At 43.5% G+C, this 12,089-nt stretch overlaps 1 pseudogene; it reads right to left on the bottom strand.

The window, feature by feature from the left end:
- Positions 1–9,618, bottom strand: part of LOC137228336 (ras and EF-hand domain-containing protein-like) — a 60,152-nt pseudogene extending 50,534 nt beyond the window's left edge.
- Positions 9,619–12,089: the final 2,471 nt, after the last annotated feature.

Raw genomic sequence — 12,089 nt, 5'->3', positions numbered from 1 at the left:
GGACCCAGACCATCCACCTCATGATTCTTCCCATTCATTACACTCCCTGGTGCCTCTGGAGAGCGAGCAACTGGCCAAGAAACTTTGATTTTCGACTGGGTATGATTTTTAAGCACCCAGTTCCTAGCACAGTCCCAGGCACATGTGGATACAAAAAAAAATCTTTTTTAAATGAAGTGATTAAAATGAATGACATAGGAAAAAAGCACGAAGAGTTTCTTCTGTGGGCAAATGACAAACATGATCCTTAAGACTGGGACCAATTTAAGATGAACTTCTTCCACAATATTTTTGCCCTCAATTTAAATGATGGACAAGATCAATAAGTAATGAAAAATGGAGAAACTAATGTTTTCAATCTTTTATAGTTCTTGAGGAGTTCAAGTCGTTTTAGAACAGTATTTCTCACACTTGACTAACATGTAGACCTTATTAAAGAAAATATCCCCTATGGATTGCAGAGTTGACGTAAATATTGTCTATATCATGTTACGAACTATGAACAAACATAAACAGATATAAACTAATTATACTTATAGTTCCAAAACAATGTGCCCAACACACGTTTGAAAATCAATGGAATGATAATTAACAACATTCATTTAATCCAACAAGGGATGCACTTCCACTGAAACTACATCCCCACAGCTAATGTCAGTAGGCACTGACACACAGCTTGTGTGCTGCACTTTCCAGTTACATTTACAAGATCAAAACCCCATTCCCCATCACTTTTCCATTGAGAACACAGAGACTCCAACACTATGTTGTCAATCAATTTTACACATCACTTATCCATTGAGAACACAGAGACTCCAACACTCTATGTTGTCAATCAGTTTCATTTTACACGGACACATCACTTACTAAGCCCACTGCTGTGCCTTCCTCATCAGCCCATGACAAGTGGGGCTGTGGGTGCCGCATAACCAGTCTGAAACAAAGAGGCAGGTTTTGAAATGCTGTAGCCAGATCTGTCATGCAAGGGTCATCCAGGTGATTGCAAATGTGCTCCAAATAATTTGTTTTATATTATCATATAATGATAACATAAAATAAAAACAAAAATGTTTAGTCTTCTAAGACTCCCAAGCATACAAGACCCAAAGGGCCCCTGATTGGAGAAACATTCTTGACATGAAATGTCCATAGTCCAAGGATGTGACCAGAGGTATTTTTCCATTTATTATACTGCATCCCAGGTCCTTCAGGTGTTAGAAACTCCTAGATATTTTAAAAGGTGAAACAATAAGCTTCTTGAAGGTCAGGGTCACTCTAGTGCCTGGGACACTGGCAGGCACATGAACACTGAGGGAATTAAAGAAACATGTCTGAGCTACTGCATCTATATATCTTTATAAGACATACAAATGAAGGCCTTAAGGTTTAAATTCACTTTCCTCTTTTTATAATTACTCTGACAAAAGCAATTATAATTTGGAAGACGCCAAACACTTACCAGTTGAAGCAATGAAACTGTTTTTCTTGTTTTTTTGTTTGTTTTTTAAATTTTTGGCTGGGCCGTGCGGCATGTCGGATCTTAGTTCCCCAACCAGGAACTGAACCCTGCCCCCTGCACTGGAAGCACGGAGTCTTAACCACTGGACCACCAGGGAAGTCCCATGAAACTGTTTTTTTGAGGAACTAATATCAATGAAATCATATGTGTCATTCCACCATTACAACTTTCCTCTGGGAAACAGTGTTTACTTCCCATTTTACAACATGGTATGAGACTAATAGTCAGATAGGAGAAGCCCGAGTACCATGATAAATAATCTCTTCCCATTTCTTCCTTCCAGCAATATACCGCAGTCAGGCCCTACCTAAGCTTTACCAAGCTACACATGAAGCAAGAAGGTATTGTATATACCCTCTTAGGAGAAGAAAGCAGACATCTGAATCACTACAGCATCCTAACCTTCCCCATCACCTAAAAGCTCTCTCCACCGTCAGCCTCTAAGCTTCCATTCACAGCACATTAGCCTGTTTCAACTACTTCCATTTTACAAATGAAATAAGATCATGTAACCTGGGAAGTAACTGAGAAACAGGTAAAGATGTTTACATGCTCAAAGAGACAGGAGTAGTACGACTGTGAATTTGAACAGTGATTCAGGATAGGAGTAAATGAAAACTTCAGGTTAAAAGCCAAGCCAGAGAAGAGTCTGTGGCTCTTAGAGCATAGTCTTCCAATGATACCTCATTTTAAGCCTTTCTCTTTTTTTTTTTTTTTTTTTTTTTTTTGCGGTACGCAGCCTTCTCACTGCCGTGGCCTCTCCTGTTGCGGAGCACAGGCTCCGGACGCGCAGGCTCAGCGGCCATGGCTCACGGGTCCAGCCGCTCCGCGGCATGTGGGATCTTCCCGGACCGGGGCACGAACCCGTGTCCCCTGCATCGGCAGGAGGACTCTCAACCACTGCACCACCAGGGAAGCCCCTAAGCCTTTCTCTTTTTGTCCACACCATAAGGCAGAGTAAACAAGCTCTCATCAAAATCTGACAGCAAAGCTCGGAACAAACAGTGAGATCTGAGGGTCAGAGCAGGCCAGAATACCTTTCTGGGGCCAGGAGGCCAAAAAGAAGTTACTATCTTGTGATGAAACTCAAATATCAGAACCAGACGGGGTCACCACCAGCAAGCAGAGCTCAGGAAAACTAAGCCACACACAGATTCCTGCCAGGCCCAGGCGCAAGGTTTGGAAGGTTCAAGGTAGGCTGTGGTTTTCACAGACAGGTAGGCTTCTCCCACTCAGCAGTAATGACACACATAATTGTGACAGAGGATATATTGAAGGGAAAAAACAAAAAGCAACAAGCCAGCAACAATTAGAAAATAAAGATATATAGAGAGATATACAGATAAAGATATAGATAGATAGATAGATAGATCTTTATGCATCTGTCTCTATATATCTCCAGTTCTGAGTGCATAAAAGGCAGAGAATCTCTGGAAAGCCTGTGGCTAGCACACTGATAGGCCCCAAAGCCAGGGCCAAAGGAAAGCATTACACACAGTCAAAAACACTCAGTGGCGCAGTGGTTAAGAATCCGCCTGCCAATGCAGGGAACAGGGGTTCAAGCCCAGGCCTGGGAAGATCCCACATGCCACGGAGCACCACAACTACTGAGCCTGCACTCTAGAACCCATGAGCCACAACTACTGAGCCCACGTGCCACAGCTACTGAGCCTGTGCTCTGGAGCCTGTGCTCCGCAACAACAGAAGCCACGACAATGAGAAGCCACCACAAGGAGAAGCCCGTGCATCACAACGAAGATTAGCTCCCTCTTGCCGCAACTAGAGAAAGCCCGAGCGCAGCAACGAAGATGCAATGCAGTCAAAAATAAATAAATTTAAATAAATACACTTTTTAAATAAATAAATACTGTATTAAAAAAAAACAAACAAACACTCTTCCAGGACTGAGGCTCAACCCACAATCATGCCTCAAGGCTGAAACAAACCTTTATCTCCTTGGAGAGCACAAGATATTACTGGCCATACGAGTGAAAAAAAAATATTTATCTTCAAACACTACAAACACAGTCCAAAGCACCCAGATGCTCACATTTGGAAGATACTCAAGAGCTGGGATCAACCAGAGAAGAGCTGATTTAACTCTCGCATCTCAAGCTGCCTCGGGGCCGTTCTCATTGAGTGGGAAGAGAAGGGAAACTGAGGCACTATCTAATCAATCAGTCAGTGTCTCTCCATCCGTCTGCTCGTCTTCTGCCCCCTCTCACCCTGTCCCTCTCCCTCTGTGTCTCCAGGTCACTCTCTGTTTATTTCTCTCTTTGCGTCCACCTCTCCTCTCTTCCGTTCTCATCTTGCAAAGCACCACATCATGTAGGTAAAGTGGGTTTATGAAGCAACTACACTATTGCAAAAGAAGATGATCAGAGGGAAAAGCCCTAAAGTGGAACCCAAGAAAGGGAAATGTAAAGGAAACGCTGACCGATGCTGAAACCACGCCTCTGTGTACTTGTAGCTATGTGTTTTAAAAAATCTAGTGAAGTGGGACTGGTGTTCAACTGTTGCCCTTTTCCTCTCTATTTTAGTCAACATCTTTATAGTTGTACAGACATGCTGAAGTAAACTATTTTGACAACCCATACACAGGTCACACATGGGTAGTTTTGGTTCCTTCTCCATTAAGTTTCTTGCTTCTAAATTATTCAGCAAAAGAGTCCTCTTCAACATTGTGTGTGTAGAAAAGGTGCAAATCACGTGAAACAGCTGACAGCATGGGTCCAATTTTGGCACCTGAACGAATCCCACCCTAGCCCTGTCTGGCAGGTCACCAATCACACTAACCCCTGTTACACTAGATGCACCCACCCTGGGTCTGTCCCTGGTCTGGCTATTGTGGCACAACCAGTGCCCGTGCACAAACCCATTGTGGTTCCAGTGCCAGCTGGACCCTTGTGTTTCTGTTTCTAAGAATGCGGGGTTCCAAGTTAATTTATCAACGTGAATCAGTCAACAAATGACAATCGCTATCACTACAAATGGAACTGAGAAAACTCTGAAAAGCTTCAGCTCTGATCAGAGGAGAGAGATGACTTCCTGTTATGCCCTTGCCTCAGTCAAATGCTCAATGTGTGCGTGTGCGTGCACACACACATACATACACACACACACACACACACACACCCTATACCCTTCTCTCCTTGCCAATCTCACAACACACCAGCGCTCACTAGGAACTTGAAAGTATAGGGAGGGAACCAACAAAAGAAATGAAGGGATCACACACAGCATGAACTAACTGCATTCTCAGTATACGAAGCAAGGAATCAAAGAACACGGGCTTATTTGATTCATTCAGCAAATATTTATTGAGTACACTTATTGTACTGGGTACAAACCTTGCTTTCACCAAGCGAATGTCCCTGGCACCAGAAACTGGCTAGACTAGGTTATTACAAGTCTGCTCTCTGCTTCTCCCCAGACATCCTCTCCCCACGTTATGGATTTTTCTTGGCCTGATACAATCCTCCTTCCAGAATTCTCTTACACAGCTACATCACCTTGCCCATTCTGGTTTCACCTGCTGGCTGACCTAGTTCTAGCTTACTAGGAAGTGGTGACGGCCCATCCTGACCCTCTGGACCATTCACACCTGCCCAACTCAACAGGTCACTCGGACACTCCCGTCCCCAGCCTTTAAAGAAAGGAGTCCCTCAGTATTATAAGAGAAAACGAACTTAAGAATGTGTTAACACATCCCAGAGACCATTTTTATTCTTTCCCAATGCAATGTTATTTTCTCTCTAATATCGCAATTATTGATAACTGAGGAATTTAACCCAAATTTGCTTAATATTTTGATCTAAGAGCTTGAATGATCTTTGAAATGGAAACCGCCACCACATTTTGCCTCTACAGGAACCAAACATTCTTATACTATCTGATATCTGTTCTCCTCAAACTGTACATGAATCCTCCTAGGATAGGCATGGGACAGGGTCACCTGGGGGAAGATGGAGTGCCAGGTGGGAAACTAAGCCACCAGATGAAATGGCACACCTTCCCAGAGAGACAATTTTCCCCTTGAAAGGAAATATAACATTTTAGATTAAAACAAGCCCCAATATATTATAGAGTAAAATGAACAAATGCATGATTTTTTTTAAGATAAAAACTCAAGACTTCAAAGAAAGCTCCTGCTTGTGGGCAGTGTGTCAGGCTATGCCCACAATCCACGGTGTTTCCTGCAAATAACTCTCTTGCCTTTACAACTTCTTCGATGAAAGTTTTGAGAAATGTTTAACCCACCCTATGAACTTCCTGAGGGCATGAACTACGTCTCCTCTTTCTCTTTGTCTCCAGGGACCTAGGACAGTACATAAGACAGTGCCTGGCACAAAACAGGCACTCTGATGTTTGCAGGATTAATTTGGCTGAAATAATGGCAACAGCACTGTCAATAACAAAAGATTTTTTATCACATTTGAATGGGAGGAAGGGAAGGTGAACAGCTGTATGAGGACATGGAATAGAAGCAACCCAATTTACCAAACAGCTGATGGCTGCCATGTGAACAATCAGATGAAGCAACTCAGTTTATTTCTTTTCCACTTGAACAAGTACAGGAAGGCAAATATTGTACCTGTTAATCTCGCAGAAGATGGGGGTGGGGCTTAGGACACAAGTCTACCAGATGACATTGGTGCTATTAAATTTAATAACTTCTGAAGAGTTGGAAAAGCACTGTGATAATAATAATGTCACCAATGATATTAAGTCCTGGTTTGTATGCTGATCCTAAGAAGGTCATTTTGATCATTTAAAGGTTGTGTCATATATTTGCTGCTGAGACTTGACAACTCTGAAAAGTAGTTCAGTGTGTGTGTGTGTGTGTGTGTGTGTGTGTATGTGTGTGTGTAAAATGTGGTGTGGGCTTACCTTTCCTTATTCTTAATATTGTTACCTTTTTTAACTAGCTGGACCTAAACCAAGTTACACATGAAAGATGATCCAAAGTATATATGGCTTATAGCAAAGTTTAGATTTTTCTACTTCCTTGGTGGAGACACTGCATTTTCACTCATTTGTAAATAATAGAAAAGATGGTATCACACACACTTTCTCCACACAATCCATCTTATACTGCAATGAGCCACTTTCTATGCCCAGTATTCTCGAACTCTCCAAACTGCGGGGAGAGGCTGTCCGGAGGAGGAAGTGAGGACTCCCAGCCCTGCAGGTCTAAGCGGTGAATGGGTGAGCCAGGCCACTGCTGCCTTCCAGGGCTATTTCCTTTTCTGAGTCATATGTCTCAAATATGTGAACTGCCAACCAAAATGATGCCTTTCAGACCTTCCTAATAATGACAGCCAGAGATCCATAAAATTTCAACGGAAATCCAGAGAGCAGAAAACCATTTTATCGTATTAACATGCCTGTAGCGCCTGAGGAAGAAGTGAAAATAGCTCAAGACATACCAAGACTCCTGGCAGAGATAGATGGAAATTAATCTCAATAAAACCCGACTATCTTTCCCTCTATGCCCTAAACCTGCAGCCATCCCCTTTCGCCTGAGAATTAAGTAACCTGATGTTATGTTATTTCTGTCGGAGTCATAAGAGTAGAGAGTTTATTTTTCATGATTTTATCATTTTATTCTGTGATATAAAAAGCGAGAGTTTTCACTCTCAGTTTACAACATCTGGGATTAAATGCTGCTCTTTTATTAACTGGGCAAGTCCCTTAACGTCTTTAGGTCTAAATTTCTCCATCAATCAGAGATAAGAAAGTCTACGACCCTGTTTAATTCTGAAAATCAAACAAATGAGCTTGTAAAATTGTAGGCATCAATGAATATTCGTGTGCAGCAATATAAATGCACAACAATGTCTTGTTTTCTATGTAGTAGCAGGAAAACAGGGAGTACAAAAACTGCTATAGAGAAAGCCAAACTGGCTAACAGCTCGGGTCATGGCTCAGGTGCCGCTCAGGTGCATCCAGGAGGCCTGGAGTAGAAGGTGCCGTAATCAAGTCGTTGAGAAGTGGGAGCGCTCCTAAATCAGTGTCTGGGAAGATTCTCCGGACGCTGCGGATTTCACTTTGGCCTGTATAACTAACAAAGTGCCCTTTGCAGGGCTCAGATATGAGCAAGTAAAACTTTCTCCCCAAACTCTGACTCTGAACGCATTCCCTTTCCTTAACGCTAGGGCATCTCGGCTTGGGGAAGTTAAAGCGAGTCTGTGAATGGAGAAAAAGGAACTCAGAGACTAGGAGGGCTGCACGCTCCGCAGTGTAAGAGGAAGAGATGGCAGCGCCCCTGGGAGGACAGGAAACACCACCGCCACCTCCCGCCCTCCAAACTACACACGCACCTGGGGATGAACTTGGCCTCGTCCCACAGTCGTGCCTGGAAGTCCTGTCAAGCCTAGCCAGGGCTCGCTGCGTCCCAGGAGGCGGCCAGAGCCGCCGCCGCGTCCTTGTCGCCCTCGTCCTCCTCGCTGTCCCCGGGGTCGGACCCCGTCTGGTTCTCGCGGCCCCCAGCCAAGGCGCCGTCCCCCGCGGCCGGCCCAGCCGAAGCCGAGCGCAAACTCCTGGAAGGTGAGGCACAGTCGCGGTCGGCTTCCAGCCTCCGGAGCCGGCCTCGGCGTCGGCCGGCAGCACGCGCAGCTGCACGCGCAGCTCCGCCCACAGCGCGCTGAAATTCTCGCGCTCCAGCTTCCCTGAGCGGTTCACAGGCGACGAAGACGGAGCGCAGCCCGGCTAGCTCTTCCAGGTCCCCGTCCGCCTCCGTCCCGCCTGGTGGGGCCAACCGAAAGGGCTCCGGGGCGCGACTGGGCACGCGGTCCGCCCCGGCTGTGGCGACAGCGGGGAGTCCGGAGCCACCTGCTGAACCCCGGGAGCCGCCGCAAATTCGGCGAGTCGGGCTGGTTTGACCACTGGCGGGAACCTCCGGGCGGGGCGAGGCGCCTGGGTGGGTCGGGACGGCGCGCTCCGACGCGGCTTCGCGTTCTGCCAGCCCTGGAGCGGTGCCAGCGCGCCCCTGACCCCGCGCAAAAATGCCCGCCCGCGCCTTCCCGGAGGGGAGGAGGAGCGCCCAGCTCCGGTTCCCACGCCTCCGGGATCCCGGCTGTGCTTCCCGTGCGGAGCTCTGGAGCCTGAGTTTGGGGCTGTTGGAGTTGGGGGGTCCGGCCGGAGCTGAGAGTGAAGCAGTAGGCTCTTCGGCGTAAACAGTGTTTACTCGGGTCAGTCTAGAGCTGGCAGGAGCGTAGAGAGCTAACTGGACAGAAAGGGGAAAGGAAAGTAGGGGTAGGATTCCAAATTGGTTAACGTTATGTGTATTTTATTCTTTTCTGATTCCGGAAAATTGGTAAACTTCTGTATATACAAGATTTACCAGAAGACCCCCATTCTCTGATTTTACTGGTTTTCTTTAATGCATGTCCGTCCAACATTAAGATCCAACTAGTTAATGCACATTAGGAATCACATAGATCTTCCAGATCCTCAAATCCAAATAATTTTTCACAGTTCTTGTCTCCAAAACCTGAGAAAATTAATAACCAAAATCCTTGACAGGCAGCAATATTTAAACAAGGACTGAGGTAGCTTTTAAACAAATCTTATGGAAATTATATGTGCAGATGTATGTTACCCTTTGATCTTAATTTCAACAGTGCTCTTATTGTTTCTTTAATACTGGCTGCTTAATGGGTATAAGATCTTTAAAATTCATCCATTTTTATTCTTTTTTTTAAAAATCTCGTCTTATTTTCAAGAGACCCTCACTTTGTCCTATGACTTATGCTCCCTTTGGTGATTCTCATAGCTTGTGAAAATACATTTCGGTTATTTTTACTTTATCACATCAGTTCCCTCCACTTTTTAGACTTTTTTATTTATTTCCATTTCTTTTAGTAATGACTCTGTATTCCATTTATTCTCATTCTGAATTCTCTCTATTGCTTATTTGATTGTTTTCAGTGTCATAAAAATAGAGGATTTGACTGACACATTTCTTCACGCTGATGTTCTTAAACAGGAAGCTAAATGCTAAACATCTGAAGAACTATTTCTTCTTGAATAGTACAATAAATAAGGTCAACACTCACAGCATCCGTCAAGCTGTAAATGCCACTGATATTCGCCATCTGTAAATTTAACTAGTCAATTATGAGAGGCATTCTATTAAGAAGCCCTGGTCTTAGCAATCTAATTGCTAAGTGAATATAGTTCTGCTCAAGTAGATAGCTAATACATTGGAATGAATTTTATTATTAGTGCAATAAAAATTGTTATTGATTTTGGGTTTATGTGTTTTCCTGTTTATTCTAAAGACTGATTTTTCCATATAAAGTAAAAAGTGGCCTCGGTAATGCCACCTATTACCTCGGTAATGCCTTTAAAGCTTTTCAGATATACTTATTAAACTGAATCTTTGAAATATTACTATCATTCTGTTAGCAATTAATAAATATCTGTATTTTTCAAAATAGATAAGTTAATATTTTTAACTGCTTTGCCAGAAATGCTTTCTTGAAGACTGCTCTTGCAACTTCCTTCCTTAACTCACACTGACCTTTGCACTCAATTCTAAATTCTTATATTCTTTGACCTGCTTTGTCCTTTCAATAAGCCCCTTCACTGAGGAGTCGTCAAGAAACATGGATTATTCCAAAAGTCTGTGTACACACCTTCTCATTTCCACTGATTTTAATCTACTCCATTTATCACAACAGTTATCATAACAACACAACAAACACCTAGTGATTTAAAATAGCAGCCATTTTATTTGCATAATCTCACTGCCATCACCTTGGGCAGGGCTCAGGTAGGTGGTTTTTCTGCTGGCTTGCCTGGGATCATATAGTCATGGTAGCTTTACTGTGGCTGTGTGGTCTTAAGAGCGCCTCACCCATACGTCTGGAAGTTGGTGCTGGCTGTTAGCTGGACATGTGTCTTCAGGAGGCTCACACCAGCTTTGTCACATGGTGGCAGTGTTCCAAGAGGTTTAGGACCAATGCACAAATGCTTTTCCAACCTCAGCTTGTGTCATGTTTGTTGCTATTCCATGGATCAAAGGAAGTCACATGGCCAAGCTCTAAGTCAGTGGAGGAGGGGATTATACAAGGTCATGAATACAGGGAGATGTACTTTATTGGAGGCCCTTACTATAATAATATACCATACTTAGCCTCTAACACATTCTCTCAGGCTCCTGTCCTGCCAACCTGCTGTTCGTTCTACACAACCACAGCTGGACAGTCCTTCTTAAACACCAATTATTCTGTCATTTTGGAGCTTAGTGTTTCTCAGTCAGTGGTAATTTTGTTCCCCAGGAGACATTTGGCAATATCTGGAGACATTTTTGGTTGTCACAATTTGAAAAGGGGGAGATGCTAGTATCTGGTAGGTAGAGGCCAGGGATGCTGCTAAACATCCTATGATGCACAGGCCCAGCCACCCATAACAAACAAAATTATCTGGTCAAAAATGTCAGTAGTCCTGAGGTTGAGAAAGCCTGCACCCAAGCTCATCAATCCCTAGAGGTGTCCCAGTAAAAAGAGAACCGAGGGTAAGCTCTTCATCTGGGCATCCAAAATCCTCTACAATCTGGTCCCACCTTATACTGTATATACAAACATTTCTGCTTTAGTCTCCATCAGGGCTCCTCCTGTTCCCCAAATATGCCACACTTGATTACATGACTAACTTGATAGCTCCCTATTGTCATGACAAAATGTAAATACTAAACATCCTTTAGCTTTTTTCACTTCTCCCTAACCAAACCATTTCCCAGCCTTAGGGGAAGAGTTGGATCCTGCTTTTCCGACCAAGGTTTCCACAATTTCATTATGACCTGTCGCTTACAAGGACATTGCTTAGCATGTACTATGTCAGCTCAGGCCACAGGAATGCTTTTTTCTTTTCTTTTTTAGTCTTTTGCACAGTTTTATTTTTCACGTTAAAACTCTGATTCATCTGGAATTTATTTTGGGTCAGGTGTGAGTTGTAGATTCAACTTTATTTTTTTCTGAATTTCTGCCTAGTTGTCTCAACACCATTTATACAACAATCTCTTCGCCATGGATTTAAACACCACCTTTAGCATATAATAAATTCCTGTACGTATTTGAGTTTATTTCTGGACTTTGTAGTCTGTTCTATTGAGGAATCACTCACATTTTGAAAGGACTCTTCAGCTTATAAAAAGATTCTTAAAGGAGTCCTATTGGGTTGCTTTTCGTCTTTTTAAGTATTTAAAGTACCTCACAAGGTACTAAGGAATGCTTTTGACTATCCCTAGAAATATACTCAGGGGAAGGCAAAGATTACATAATCTATCTTTACTACTTTGAAAAATTAGAGGAAAGAGAGGAGAAAAAAGAAATAGGAGGCATTTATTTTCTATTTTAGCATCCAGAAACAGCTAAAGGCAGTGCACAACTATTTCCTTGGCATGGAATACTCTCCACAGTAACTCAAGTCTAAGGGTGTGGCATTGTCTGCAGTTTGTGAAAGGGCCCTATGGAATACATGGGCTACCTAGAAGACATTGCAGTGCCCTGACACAAGTCCTGCTGAAATCAACACATCTGACATTGCTGTAGTACACTGTAGT

Source organism: Pseudorca crassidens, chromosome 7 (genome assembly GCF_039906515.1).
Source record: "Pseudorca crassidens isolate mPseCra1 chromosome 7, mPseCra1.hap1, whole genome shotgun sequence".
Taxonomy (NCBI): Eukaryota; Metazoa; Chordata; class Mammalia; order Artiodactyla; family Delphinidae; genus Pseudorca; species Pseudorca crassidens.
This window is presented reverse-complemented; position numbering and strand designations above follow the sequence as displayed.